We start from the raw sequence: 13,733 nt of genomic DNA, 5'->3' as shown, positions 1-13,733 counted from the left end.
TCCAGACTTTATTTGGATTTCCCCCATTAATGTCCTCTTTTCTGATGCAGACCAGGACACCACACTGCATTTGGTTGCATGTCTCCCTTGGTCTGTGACAATTTTTCAACCTCTGTTTTACATGACCTTGACAGTCTGGAGAGATCGAGATCTCGGCCAAGTTACCTGTAGAAATGTCCTCCAAACTGGATTTCTGTTTGATCATGATTAGACTGAGGTTATGGTTTGGGGGAGTGTCACACGGGTGACGTGCCAATCTCATCACACATATCAAGGGGCATGATATACACGACATGACTGGGGATGTGAACCTTTGTCACTTGGTGCAGGTGGTGTTTTCGCCTTCCCCATTCTTTGGGAGCCAGTCACTAAGTTTAACCCACTCTGAAAGGGTGGACTAAGCTCCACCTCCTAGAAGGGATAGTACATCTATTTACAGTATTATTCATTTATTTCAAAGCTGATATTTATTTTTTGACAACTTATTTCCATTTTCTGTTTAACAGCCTATGGAAGAACAGCTTAAGACGATTCAGTGGTTTTTCCTACCCCTTCAGTGGCCTGAGCAGTGGGAGGGCTGGACCTGTCTTCAGCAGTAAGCACTTCCTTACCTTCTGATACTAACAGATGCTCCAGGCTTATCTTGTATTTTTGCTGCCCTAGCCTTAGAACCAGCCATTTTCCCAAGGAACCTTGGTCCCTTTTATTGGAAAATGACCTTTAGAAACCAAGATCTAGCACAGTTCTTTGACTTGAATTCTGCGCCAGTCCTCCCAAGCTAACATAAACTTGGCAGGAGTGTGTGGGAGGCAGAAGCAGCACCCAGAAAAGCTGCTGGCTCTGCAGTGACCTGGTGGCAGAGGTGGTAGTGGTCCTTGTTTCTGTAATAAGCCACTAGCTCCTCACCTGGGGACACTAGACCTGTAGGGTGTGGGAAATAACTAAAGAGGTATTTCTGGGTACAGGGTAGGGGAGGTTCACGTGGGGGGGGACGACTGTGATACAGCAGCTTTTTCCCTTTTTTACCCCAGAGAATTGTTACTAGTAAATCAGAGGGAGGAATCCTGTCATCATTTATGATACTTAAAAAAATTATTTTTATTTTTTTGAGGTATAATTGACATACATTGTATTCATTTCAGGTGTACAACACAATGGTTCAGTATTTGTATACATTGTGAAATAATCACAGTCAGTCTAGTTAACACTTGTCACCATACACAGCTACAAAATGTTTTGTGATGAGAACTTGAAAGATCTACTCTTAGCAACTTTCAAATATGCAATACAGTATTATTAACTATACTCACTATGCTGTACATTACATCCCTATGACTTATTTTATAAGAGGAAGTTTGTACCTTTTGATCACTTTCATCCATTTTGCCCACTCCCTACAGGTGGTAACCACCAATCTGTTCTGTTATCTATGAACTTGGGGTTTTTTCATTAATTAAGATTTTTAGATTCCACATATAAGTGAGGGCATATGGTATCTGTCCTTCTCTGCCTGGCTTATTTCACTTAGCATATGCTCTCAAGGTCCATCCATGTTGTAACGAATGACAAGATTTCATTCCTTTTAATATTGCAATTATTTTTAAGGTTTACAAAGTTGTGTAAAAATAATAATTTAGTTTTAGAACATTTCATCACCCCAAAGACATCCCTTGTGTCCATTTGCAAACAATCCCTTTTCCCATCCCTGGCCCATGCAACCAGCAATTTAGTATTTGCTTTAGAGATTTTCTGACATTTTATAAAATGGAATACCTTATAAGGTTTATTGTGTCAGACTTCTTTCACTTAGCATAATATTTCTGAGGTTCATCTGTGTTATAGCATGTATCAGTGCTCCACTATGGATTATTTTTTCAATTACAGTTAACATTCAGTATTATTTTATATTAGTTTCAGGTGTACAGCACAGTGGTTAGACATTTATATAATTTATGAAAAGATTCCCTTGACTACTCTAGTAACCACCTGGCACTATAGTTATTATACTTTTGACTGTATTGTCTATGCTGTATTTCACATCTGTGACAATTTTGTAACTACCAATTTGTACTTCTTAATCCCTTATTGCAGCCCCTAACACCCCTCCTGGCAACCATCAGTTTGTCTTCTGTATCTGAGTCTGTTTTGTTGTTTCATTTTTGTTCTTTAGATTCCACATATAAGTGAGGTCATATGGTATTTGTCTTTCTGTCTGACTTATGTCACTAAGCATAATACCCTCTAGGTCCATCCATGTTGTCACAAATTGTAAGATTTCATTCTTCTTTATGCCCAAGTAATATTCCACTGTGTATATATACACCACTTCTTTATCCACTCTATTGGACATTTAGGTTGCTCCCATATCAAGATATGGACATAGTGTTGCATTGAACATAGGAGTGCATATATCTTTTCGAATTAGTGTTTTGGATTTCTTCAGATAAGTGCCCAGAAGTGGAACTGCTGCGTCATAAGGTAGTTCTCTTTTTAATTATTTGAGGAACCTCCAAACTGTTTTCCATAGTGGCTACACCAATTTACAATCCCACCAATAGTGCAAGAGGGTTCTCTTTTCTCCACATCCTCGCCAACACTTGTTTGTTGATTTACTGATGATACACACTCTGAGAGACATGAGGTGATAGTTCATTGTGGTTTTAATCTGCATTTCTCTGATGATTAGTGAGGATGAGCATCTTTTCATGTGTGTCTATTGGCTATCTGTATGTCCATTTTGGAAAAATGTCTGTCAGGTCCTCTGCCCATTTTCTTTTTTTTTTTCCAAATTCTTTTCTTTAGATTCCACATGTAAGTGAGATCATATGGTATTTGTGTTTCTCTGTCTTGACTTATTTCACTTAACAATGTTCTCTAGGTCCATCCATATTGCTGCAAATGGTAATATTTCCTTCTTCTTTATATACTCCATTGTATAAATGTACCACAGTTTTTTAATCCAGTTGTCTACCGATGGGCATTTCAGTTGTATCCGTATCTTGGCTATTGTGTACAGAGCTGCAATAAATATAGGGGTGCATAAATTTTTTTGAATTAGAGTTTTGGATTTCTCCGGATAAAAACCTAGGAGTGGAACTGCTCGGTCATAAGGTAGTTCCATTTTCAGATTTTTGAGATACCTCCATACTGTTTTCCATAGCGGCTGCTCCAACCTGCGATCCCACCAACAGTGCATAAGGGTTCCCTTTTCTCCACATCCCCGCCAGCACTTGTTTGTTGATTTATTGATGATAGCCATTTTGACTGGGGTGAGGTGGTATCTCATTGTGGTTTCTATTTGCATTTCTCTACCTATTAGTGAGGTTGAGCATTTTTTCATATGTCTGTTTGCCATCTGTATGTCTTTTAGAAAAATGTCTCTTCATGTCCTCTGCCCATTTTTTAATTGGGTTGTTTGTTTTTTGGAGTTGAGTTGAATGAGTTTTTTAAATAAATTTGGGCTATTACCCCTAATCAGATATATCATTGGCAAATATCTTCTCCCATTCAGTAGGCTCCCTTTAGTTTTATTGATGGTTTCCTTTGCTGTGAAAAAAACTTTTTAGTTTGATGTAATTCCACATTTATTTTTTCTCTTACTTCCCTTGCCTGAAGGAAAGTAAAAATCTTACTCCAGGTAATGTCTGTAAAGTTTCTTACTCTGGGTAATGTCTGTAAAGCTTCTTCCTATATTTTCTTCTAGGAATTTTATGGTCAGATCTTACATTTAAGTCTTTAATGCATTTTGAATTTATTCTTGTGTATGGTGTAAGGAGGTGGTCCAGCTTCATTTTTTTGCATGTGTCTGTCCAGGTTTCCCAGCACCATTTATAATAGACTGTCTTTACCCCACTGTAAATTCTTGCTTCCATTGTCGTAGATTAAATGACCATATAAGCATGGATTTATTTCTGGGCTTTCTATTCTGTTTCATTGATCTATGTGTCTGTTTTTATGCCAGTACCATGGTGTTTTGATTACTGTAGCCCTGTAGTATAATTTGATGTCAGGTATCATTATACCTCCCACTTTGTTCTTATTTCTCAAGACTGCCAAGGCTATCTGGGGTCTTTTATGGTTCCATATAAATTTTAGGATTATATGTTCTATTTCTGTGAAAAATGTCCTTTGTAGTTTGATAGGAATTGCGTTGAATCTGTATATTGCCTTAGGCAGTATGGGAATTTTAACGGTATTAATTCTTCCTATCCATGAGCATAGTATGTGTTTCCATCTATTTGTATCTTCTTTAATTTCTCTCTTCAGTGTCTTATAAAATTCAGTTTCATTTTTGAATTAGGTTGTTTTTTGGTGTTAAGTTGTATGATTTCTTTATATATTTTGGATATTAACACTTTATAGGATGTATCATTGATGGATATCTTCTCCCATTCAGTAGGTTGTCTTTTTGCTGTGTTGATGGTTCTTATGCTGTGCAAAGACTTTTTAGTTTGACATAGTCCCATTCTTTTTCTTTTGTTTCCCTTGCCTGAGGAGATATATCAGAAAAAATATTACTAAGAGCAATGTCAGAGAGTTTACTGCCTATATTTTCTTCTAGTTTTATGGTTTATGGTCTTTTAAGTCTTTAATCCATTTTGAGTTTATTCTTCTATATGGTGTAAGGTGGTCTAATTTCTTTTTTTTTTTTTTTGCACGTATGTTGTTTTCCCAACAACACTTATTGAATGGACTCTTTACCCCGTTGCATAATTTCTTGCCTCCTTTGTCATGAATTGACCATTCAGGTGTGGGTTTATTTCTGGGCTCTCTATTCCATTCCACTGATCTATGTGTCTGTTTTTATGCCGGTGCCATGTTGTTTTGATTACTATAGTATAGTTTGATATCAGGTATCTTGATACCTTCAACTTTGTTCTTCTCAAGATTGCTGTGGCTATTAGTGGTCTTTTGTGGTTCCACATAAATTTTAGGATTATTTGTTCTAGTTCTGTAAAAAATGCCATTGGCATTTTGACAGAGATTGCAGTGAATCTATACATTGTTTTGAGTGGTATAGACTCATTTTAGCTATGTTAATTCTTCCTATCCATGTGCATTGTATATGCTTCCATTTATTTGTATCTTCTTCAATGTCTTATAATTTTCCAAGTTTAAGTCTTTTACCTTCTTAACTTCATTACTAGGTATTTTTTTTTTTTTTGATTCAACCGTAAATGGGATTGTTTTCTTAATTTCTCTTTCTGATTGTTTGTTATTGATGTATAAAAAAGCAACCAACTTATAAATATTAATTTTGTATCCCATTACTTTACTGAATTCATTTATCAGTTCTAAGTTTGTGGAATCTTCAGGGTTCTCTATACATAGTATCACGTCCTCTGCAAATAATGAATTTTACTCCTTCCTTTCCAATTTGGATGCCTTTTGTTTCTTTTTCTTTTCTGATTACTGTGGCTAGGACTTCCAGTACTATGTTGAATAAAAGTGGTGAAAGTGGACATCCTTGTCTTGTTCCTGATCTTAAGGAAAATGCTTTTAGCTCTTCACCATTGAGTATATTAGCTGTGGGTTTGTCATATATGGTCTTTATTATGCCGAGGTATGTTCCCTCTATTCCCACTTTACTGAGTTTTTATTATAATTGGATGCTCGATTTTGTCAAATGCTTTTTCTGCATCTATTGATATGATCATATGATTTTTATCCTTCATTTTGTTTATGTGGTGTATCACATTACTTGATTTGAGGATAATGAACCAACCTTGCACCCCAGGAATAAATCTAACTTGATCATGGTGTATGATTTTTTAAATGTATTCAATTCAGTTTGCTAATATTTTGTTGAGGATTTCTGCATCTATGTTCATCGGGGATATCAGCCTATAATATTCTTTATTGTAACGTCTTTGTCTGGTTTTGGAATCAGGGTAATGGTAGCCTCATAAAATAAGCGTGGGAGCCTTCCTGCCTCTTGAATTTTTAGAATACTTTGAGGACAGGTGTTAATTCTTCTTTGACTGGTAAAATTCACCTGTAAAGCCATCCAGTCCAGGACTTGTTTGTTGGGAGCTTGCTGATTAGTGACTCATCATTAGTAGTAATCGGTCAGTTCAGATTTTCTGTTTCTTGTTGATTCAGGCTTGGAAGATTATATGCTTCTAGGAATTTATCAGTTTCTTCCAGATTGTCCAATTTGTTGGCACATAATTGTTCATAGTATTTTCTTAAAACTTTTTGTATTTCTGTGGTGTCTGTTGTCACTTCTTTCATTCCTGATTTTATTCGGGTCCTCTCTCTATTGTTCTTTTAGTCTCTATTTCATTTATTTCCTCTCTGATCTTTATTATTTTCTTCCTCCTACTCACTTCGGGCTTTGTTTGCTGTTCTTTTCCCGGTTTCCTTAAGTGTAAAGTTAAACTGTTTGAGATTTTTCTTGTTTCTTGAGGTAGGCCTGCATTGCCATGAATTTCCCTCCTAGAACTGCTTCCACAGTCTCTCTTTTAATTTTAAATGACAAGTTTGCTGGGTAGTCTTGATTGTAGGTCATTGCTTTTCATCACTTTGAATATTTTGTGCCAATCCCTTCTTGACTGCAGTTTCTGTTGAGAAATCAGCTGATAGTCTTATGGGAGCTACCCTTGTAGGTAACTGCCTTTGTCTTGCTGCTTTTAAGATTCTCTCTTCATTTTTTACCTTTGCCATTTTAATTATGAGGTGTCTTGGTGTGCACCACTTTGGGTTCATTGTGTTTGGGACTTTGCACTTCCTGGACTTGTGTCTATTTTCTTCACCAGTTTATGGAAGTTTTAGTTGTTATTTCTTCAAATAGGTTCTTAATCCCTTGATTTCTCTCTTCTCCTTTCGGTACCCCTTGGATTTTTTGTTTATCCATATATCAGTTGATAGTCATTTGGATGGTTTCCCTTATATGAATAATACTGCTGTGAACATTATAAGTCTTTGTGAACATGTCTTCATTTCTTTTGGGTTGGAACACCAAGTGTAATTTCTGAGTCATATGGTAAACTCATATTTAACTTAAGAAACCACCAGACTGTTTTCCAAAATGGCTGCACCATTTTACATTTCCAGCAGCAATGTATTAGGGCTCCAGTTCCTCCACATCTCACCAACACTATGATATTCTTCTTATGTTCATCTTAGTGTGAAGTGGTATCTAATTTTGGTTTCGATTTGCACTTCCCTAATGACTACTGATGGTGAGGATCTTTTCATATGCTAAACGATTTGTGTGTTTTCTTTGCTGAAATGTCTATTGAAAGTTTTGATCATTTTAAAATTGAATTGTCTCATAGTTGAGTTTTAAGAATTCCTTATATATTCTGGATATGTCCTTCATAAAATAAGACTTCAAAATATATTTTCAGTCTGTGGTTTGTCAACTTATTTCCTTAGTGATGCTTTTTTTTGAAGGACAAAAGTTTTAAATTTTGAGAAAGTCCAACTTACCATATTTTCCTTTAGAAATTGTGCTTTTCAGATCGTATCTAAGAAGTTTTCTCAACCAACGCCATGTAGATTTTCTGTTTTCTTCTAAAATGGTAGGAGATAAGAGTCTAAATTTTTTTCTTTTTTTTTTGCATCTGATATCCAAACGTCTCAGGACCACTTGTTGAAGACTATTTATTCTTTGTCCATGAAATGCTTTGTCAACTTAGTCAAAAATCAATTGACCATAAATATGAGGGCTTATTCCTGGTCTCTCAAATTCTGTTCCATTGATCTTTATGTCTATCTTTATATCAGTACCACACTATCTTGATTACTGTAGCTTTGTAGTAAGTTTTGAAATCAGGAAGTGTTCTTCATTTTCAGAATTGCTTTGGCTATTCTGGATCCTTTTCCCTAGAAAATTTAGAATCAGCTTTCCAGTTTAAAAAAACCCAAAAAAACTGTTGGGGTTTTGACAGAGATTGCATTAATCTATAGATCAATTTGGGGAAGACTGCCATCTTAAGAACACTAAATATTCTCATTCATGAACATGGAATATCTCTGTACTTATTCATGCCTTCTTTTATTTCTCAGAATGTTTTACAGATTTCACTGTCTTATACTTCCATTGCTAAATTTATTAAGTACTTAATTCTTTTGGTACTGAGGTGGATGGAATTGTGTTCTTAATTTCATTTTGGGGTTTTTCATTGCTAGCATACAAAAACACAATTGATATTTATATATTGATATTGTAGCCTGTGATTTTGTAGAGCTTCTAGATTCCTGTTTGTTGAGTGCCCCACTCCACCAGGCTGCTTTCTGGCCCCTTTCCAAGGTTGGGCTTAGAGCAGCTGTCGTTTCTTCCAGTGTCCAAGAGTATAGATCTTATTTTTTTCTTGGCCCTCCAGTCAAGTTGCCCAAATTGTCTATCTGAGGCATCCCCTTTAACTACCCTGGATGCCCTGCTAACTTGCATGCTTCACACACATTTTGAAAAAGCAGTATACATTCTAGAGATTTGTCTCTTAAGAACAAACTACAGATTCAATTTTTTTTTAATTTCCTTGAGTCCTGTTTGTTGAGCGCCTGTTCAACAAACAGAGGACTCCTGTTTTGGACTTGTGAGGTTAACCACATTACAGCACAGGCAGCTTCTTTTAAAAGAATGATGACTAGACTTCTAAAGGGCTGCATCTTAGACTGCATTTATTTACCTCTTTATTGTTCTTCAGAATCTAGAGTTTAGACTATGAGGCCAAAATAGGACTTCTCTCAATTTTTTGGTCAAGTTGATGTGATGGCTAGAATTATCCAGAAAAATAAAAAATCATTGTGTTTTCTTGAATAGTCATTTAAATTTCAATTTAAGACTTCAACTTTCATTTTCAAATAAATAAAAATAATGTCTTATAGCCAGGGATGCAAGGACTTGGTTATCCTTGTTGGAATAATGGTTTTCCAATAACTGGGGAAGTCACTCTGTACATTTAGGGACTGGGAGGTAGGTGCTTGAAATGTAAGAAGGTAAAGGTTTTTCTGTGACCAAAGCTAGTTATCAGTCACCACGAGACAATCATTAGAGCTAGAATTCCAGAAATAGTGAGTAGAAGTTCATTTTTTATTCAGTCTTCATGGATTGTATCTGTGAAACAAAAAGCAAACAAACAAAAAAATGTCTGAATAACACACCTAAAGTATTTTAACAGGTTTTTGGAACACTTTGTTTCCCAATATACATTCCATTTGTGCTCATTAGGTAATAATAGTTTGGGTGGATTAGACTTAAGTTCATATTCAGCTCAAGGGGGTAGGCCTTGATGGGTCTGGCCAATAAGACAATTCCTCTTCTCCCCACCACCATCCCTTCCCAGAACAACTGGGTTAGCTCATAGCATTTTGTGGACATGTGGACTGGTTAAGGGATGCCCTCAATTAGTGTGAAGTTCATACCACACTTGGATAGTGTGGTATGCTACATATAAAGCTGGGAACTATTGAGCAATTTTGTCACCTATAGTAAACAGCTTCTAAGATGGTGCCAAATTATCTTTGCCTCCTGGTATTCGTGCCCTTACACAATCCTCTAACCTTGAGTGTCGGCTAGACCTAGTGATTACTTTTTAACTAGTCATGGAATATAGCAAAAGTCATAGGATATCACTTCTGAGATTAGTTACAAAAAGAGTGTAACTTCCATCTTGGGCACTGTCTCACTTGTTCACTCTGAGAAGTGAACTCCCCCTTGCTTTGAACACACTTATCCCATCATTGTTGCCACTTTCTGAAGTAGTACTGGAAGTCCTCTTTTGTGAGTGTCTTTACGAGCATTTAATAAATTATGTACTTAGAAAACAGTATGAGAAATGGGCAAATGGTTTCATTCTCCATCATGACAACTCTCCGTGTCACACAAGGCTTCTGGCATGGCAATTTCTGTCAAATAAAAACATTACGGGCAGCCGGATGGCTCAGTTGGTTAGAGTGTGAGCTCTGAACAACAGGGTTGCTGGTTCGATTCCCACATGGGCCAGTGAGCTGCGCCCTCCACAACTAGATTGAAGGACAATGACTTGGAGCTGATGGGCTCTGGAGAAACATAGTTCCCCAATATTCCTCAATAAAAAATAATAATTCTTATAAAAAACAAAAAGAAAAAACATTACAGTGTGTTCTTATCCACTTTATTTACTGGATTTGGCACCATGTGACTTGTAGCTCTTCCCCAAAATCAAAATGACCATGAAAAGTAAACGTTTTGAATCGATTCAGGACATCATGGCAGCCACGACAGCGCGACTAAGGACACGCACGAGAAAGGACTTCCAGAACTTCTTCAGAAAGTGGCATAAACGATGGGATAAGTATGTTCGAAGCGAGAGGGAGTATTTTGACGGGGATTAATGGCAATGTGTCTTTTACTGTAATAAACTTTTTAAAATTTAAACATTCACTGTATTGTTTGATCACACCTCGTACTAGCTAGTAGTAATTTAATCTTGAAAAGGTTATTAGACATTAAAATCTTTATACTCAAATGAATTAGCAGCTTCCCAAAATCATGCAAACAGAAAAAAATCTATCCACCTGTTCACAACCATCTCCACTTCTCATACAGAAAATTAGGTAATAAGGCCTCATTCATTCAGAATTCCTTATTATACTGATAAAGTCTGGGAAAAGGTTTACCTTTGGTTATTTACACAAATAATACAAATAAACTGATCACAGGGGAACTGCTAACTGCACTTAAAACATCTTGTTGAAAGTCCTTAAAAGTACTTTTAACACAATTTGTTTACATATAAGTTTTTTTTTTTAATTTTATTTTATTAAATTTATTGGGGTGACAATTGTTAGTAAAATTACATAGATTTCAGGTGTACAATTCTGTATTACATCATCTATACATATAAGTTTTAAATGTTAATTAAAACTGATATTGAACTGCTACCCAGTCACTAAAGTAGTTCTGAAAAGACCTTGTGTTAGGCATTCTTTGTTTTCAGTCTATCTGGAAAACAAACCTTTCATCCAATGAAGACAGTGTGTCATGGACTAAGGAGTATGATTAATTCAATTCTCTGTACCTGAAGTGCAATAAAACAAACTCCAACCTCACTATATTCTTAGAAAGGCCTTTGAATTGATGCTTATAAAGGCCAATTTGAGTTCACCCCCTCACCTCAAACCCTTTGATTTACAGGATCTTCTGGGGAGCAGGATCATTTGAAAAGGTCACTGGGTATAGGTTGGGAGGGAGTTATAGTGCTGATTCCTTACATTCTAGTTTTTAGCAGGTTCAATAAAAGGATATCGTTCTTTCTTGCCTGCCAAAATACCTCAGTCTCAAATATCTTTCTCATATAGTGAAAGATTTGCTTGAAGAGTTTTCTTATTTCTTTTCCTTTTTTTTTTTTTTACAAAAATTCGAATAAAATATAAAATGATATATATCAAATGTGCTTCTGGAAAAGAGACAGGATTGAAGGCAGGGTAAGGGGGAATTTTTCCTTTTTAAAATTATATATGCAATTCTGCATTGTTTAATTTTAACTTTTACTAAAAGCTTATATATATATTTAACTTTCAATTATTTTTTAAATTATAAAAAGAAAATGCTCCCTGAGAGGGTCTCATTTGTAGTTTAGGATGAATTTCAACCATAACATTAAATCAGTACCTATCAGGCGGGTTTAAAATGGTGTCATAGGAGGAAGCTAAATCGCCTCCTCCCATAAACACATCTACATTTAGAGCAATGTCTCCAGAGAGACAAGAGAGGGCCAACTGAATAGTTTCTGCACAACAAAGCGGAGAGGGAAGAATAGAGAGTGGGAGGGAGAGAGGAAAAGGGGGGGAGAGAGAGAGAGAGAGACACCACATAAAGAAGCTTGGGGAACTGTGAGAGCACTCTGGGATCTGAGGGAACTCTTTGGGATCAGAGGTGCTGGTGCGCGCCATTGATTTACATACTCCTCCACCTGGACAGCGCAGGCAGGAGCTCTAGGCAGCTACAGACCTGCAAAGCTGCTGGTATGAGTGCACTGGGCTGCCCAGCCTGGATCCCTGCTCTAGCTGCGGACTACTGGATCAATAGGGCACCACTCCACTTGGAACCCACTCCAACAGCACCAACAGGGCACCAAAGCAGTCATACACTGGGCTGCCCTGGCAGGACCCCACTCCTGTCTCAACCAGACCAACAGGGAGCCAGTGCATGCACATGTGTGCGCTGGGCTGCCCCACCCCAAGCCCACTCCTCCTGGCCAGCTGGTGCGCCAGACACCCACCCTGACTCCGACCACTCTCCCAAAACCCAGAACACATTCTACACAAAGGCTGCTTCTACACAGGCTACTTTTTCAAGATTGGGAGAAACAGGCTTTACATCTAATTCACAGGAACAAACACAACAAGTCAAACAAAATGAGAAGACAAGAACAAATTCCAAATGAAGGAACAACAAAAAAAAAACACACAAGAAAATAACCCTAATGAAACAGTGGGGAGATTCCTCAAAAAATTAGAAATAGAACTACCATACAACCCAGCATTTCCATCTCTAGGTATTTATCCAAAGAAAACAAAAACACTAATTCGAAAAGATATAATCATTCTTATGTTCATTATAGCATTATCTGCAATAGTCAAGATGTGGAAGCAATCTCAGTGTCCATTGATAGTTAAATGGATAAAGATGTCACACACACACACACACACACACACACACACACACACACACACAGGAGTAATACTCTGCCATAGAAAAGAATGAAATCTTGCCATTTGTGACAACATGGATGGATCTAGAGAGTACTGTGCTAAGTGAAATAAGTCAGAGAAAGACAAATACCACATAATTTCCTTTATATGTAGAATCTAGAAAAACAAAACAGAGACAAACAAGACAAAAATAGAGTTACAGAAATGGAGAATAAACTGATGGTTGCCAGAGGGGAGGGGAGGTGGAGGATGGGTGAAAAAGATGAAGGGGAAGAAGAGGTACAAACTTCCAGTTACAAAATAATAAGCCATGGAAGTGAGTGTACAGCTACAGCACTGGGAATACAGTCAATAATATTGTAAAAACTTGGCAGGGTGACACATGATTACTACCATCATGTGGTGGTCACATCATAAGGTATATAAATGTTGAATCATGTTATATTCCTGAAACTAATATACTATTGTATGCCAATTATACTTTAATACAAAATTAAAAAACAAACTCTCTTAGCCCTTGAGATTATATGAAATGAGAAGCAAGGAGAAGATGAATTATGATTAAGGCAGGACGTAGGATGGGACATTCTGATAGGCAGTTCTGAAAGAGGTAAGAACTTGGGATAGAAGGGGAGGGCTATGTATTTGGAAGCAGGGTCAGAATTCAGCTAAGCCAGACTTGTAAATTCACCTGCTTATCGGCACATGTGATTACCAAGGTATTGGCTGGGTTGGGAGTGATTCTTTGAAGAGGAAAGTAAGATGAGGATATTCTCAATGGATCCACTGCAGTAGTTGGGTTGAAGTAATTGCTACTTCCCGGGAAGAAACTTACCAAATGGTACATTCGGGATGATCTAGGTTTGAGTATGAAGGTGACAGTGGGAGTTTCCTGGATTGCAAGAAACGGAATTAACTGTGGTTAGCCTATAAAGGAGGAATAATAACAAGGGTGGGGCACAACGTTACAAGAGAGGACAGGAAGTGAGTGTGGCAGCTGAGAACGAAGGGATGTCATGTTCTTCCTTAGCAAGCTGAGGACATCTTGAGGTCTGTACTTGGTTTTTAAAATTCCCAATATGGAAAAA

The 13,733-nt window shown here is 37.0% G+C and overlaps 1 protein-coding gene across 5 annotated transcripts in view; it reads right to left on the bottom strand.

The window, feature by feature from the left end:
• Window positions 1-13,733, bottom strand: part of RPAP2 (RNA polymerase II associated protein 2) — a 95,299-nt gene that overhangs the window by 16,136 nt on the left and 65,430 nt on the right. For 2 of the 5 annotated variants that reach the window (XM_019752892.3, XM_088791320.1), the window contains exon 13: window positions 1,071-9,064. The exons of 2 other annotated variants lie outside the window; for them this stretch is intronic. The gene's annotated coding sequence lies outside the window, so the exon portion shown is untranslated. Of the gene's footprint in view, window positions 1-1,070; window positions 13,538-13,733 lie in introns of those variants that run through there. One more of the 5 variants, XM_019752952.3, reaches the window with a different exon arrangement.

Source organism: Rhinolophus sinicus, chromosome 14 (assembly GCF_057876585.1).
Source record: "Rhinolophus sinicus isolate RSI-liver-muscle chromosome 14, RSI-T2T, whole genome shotgun sequence".
Taxonomy (NCBI): Eukaryota; Metazoa; Chordata; class Mammalia; order Chiroptera; family Rhinolophidae; genus Rhinolophus; species Rhinolophus sinicus.
The sequence above is the reverse complement of the archived record's forward strand: the minus strand, read 5'-3'. Positions and strand labels throughout refer to the sequence as shown.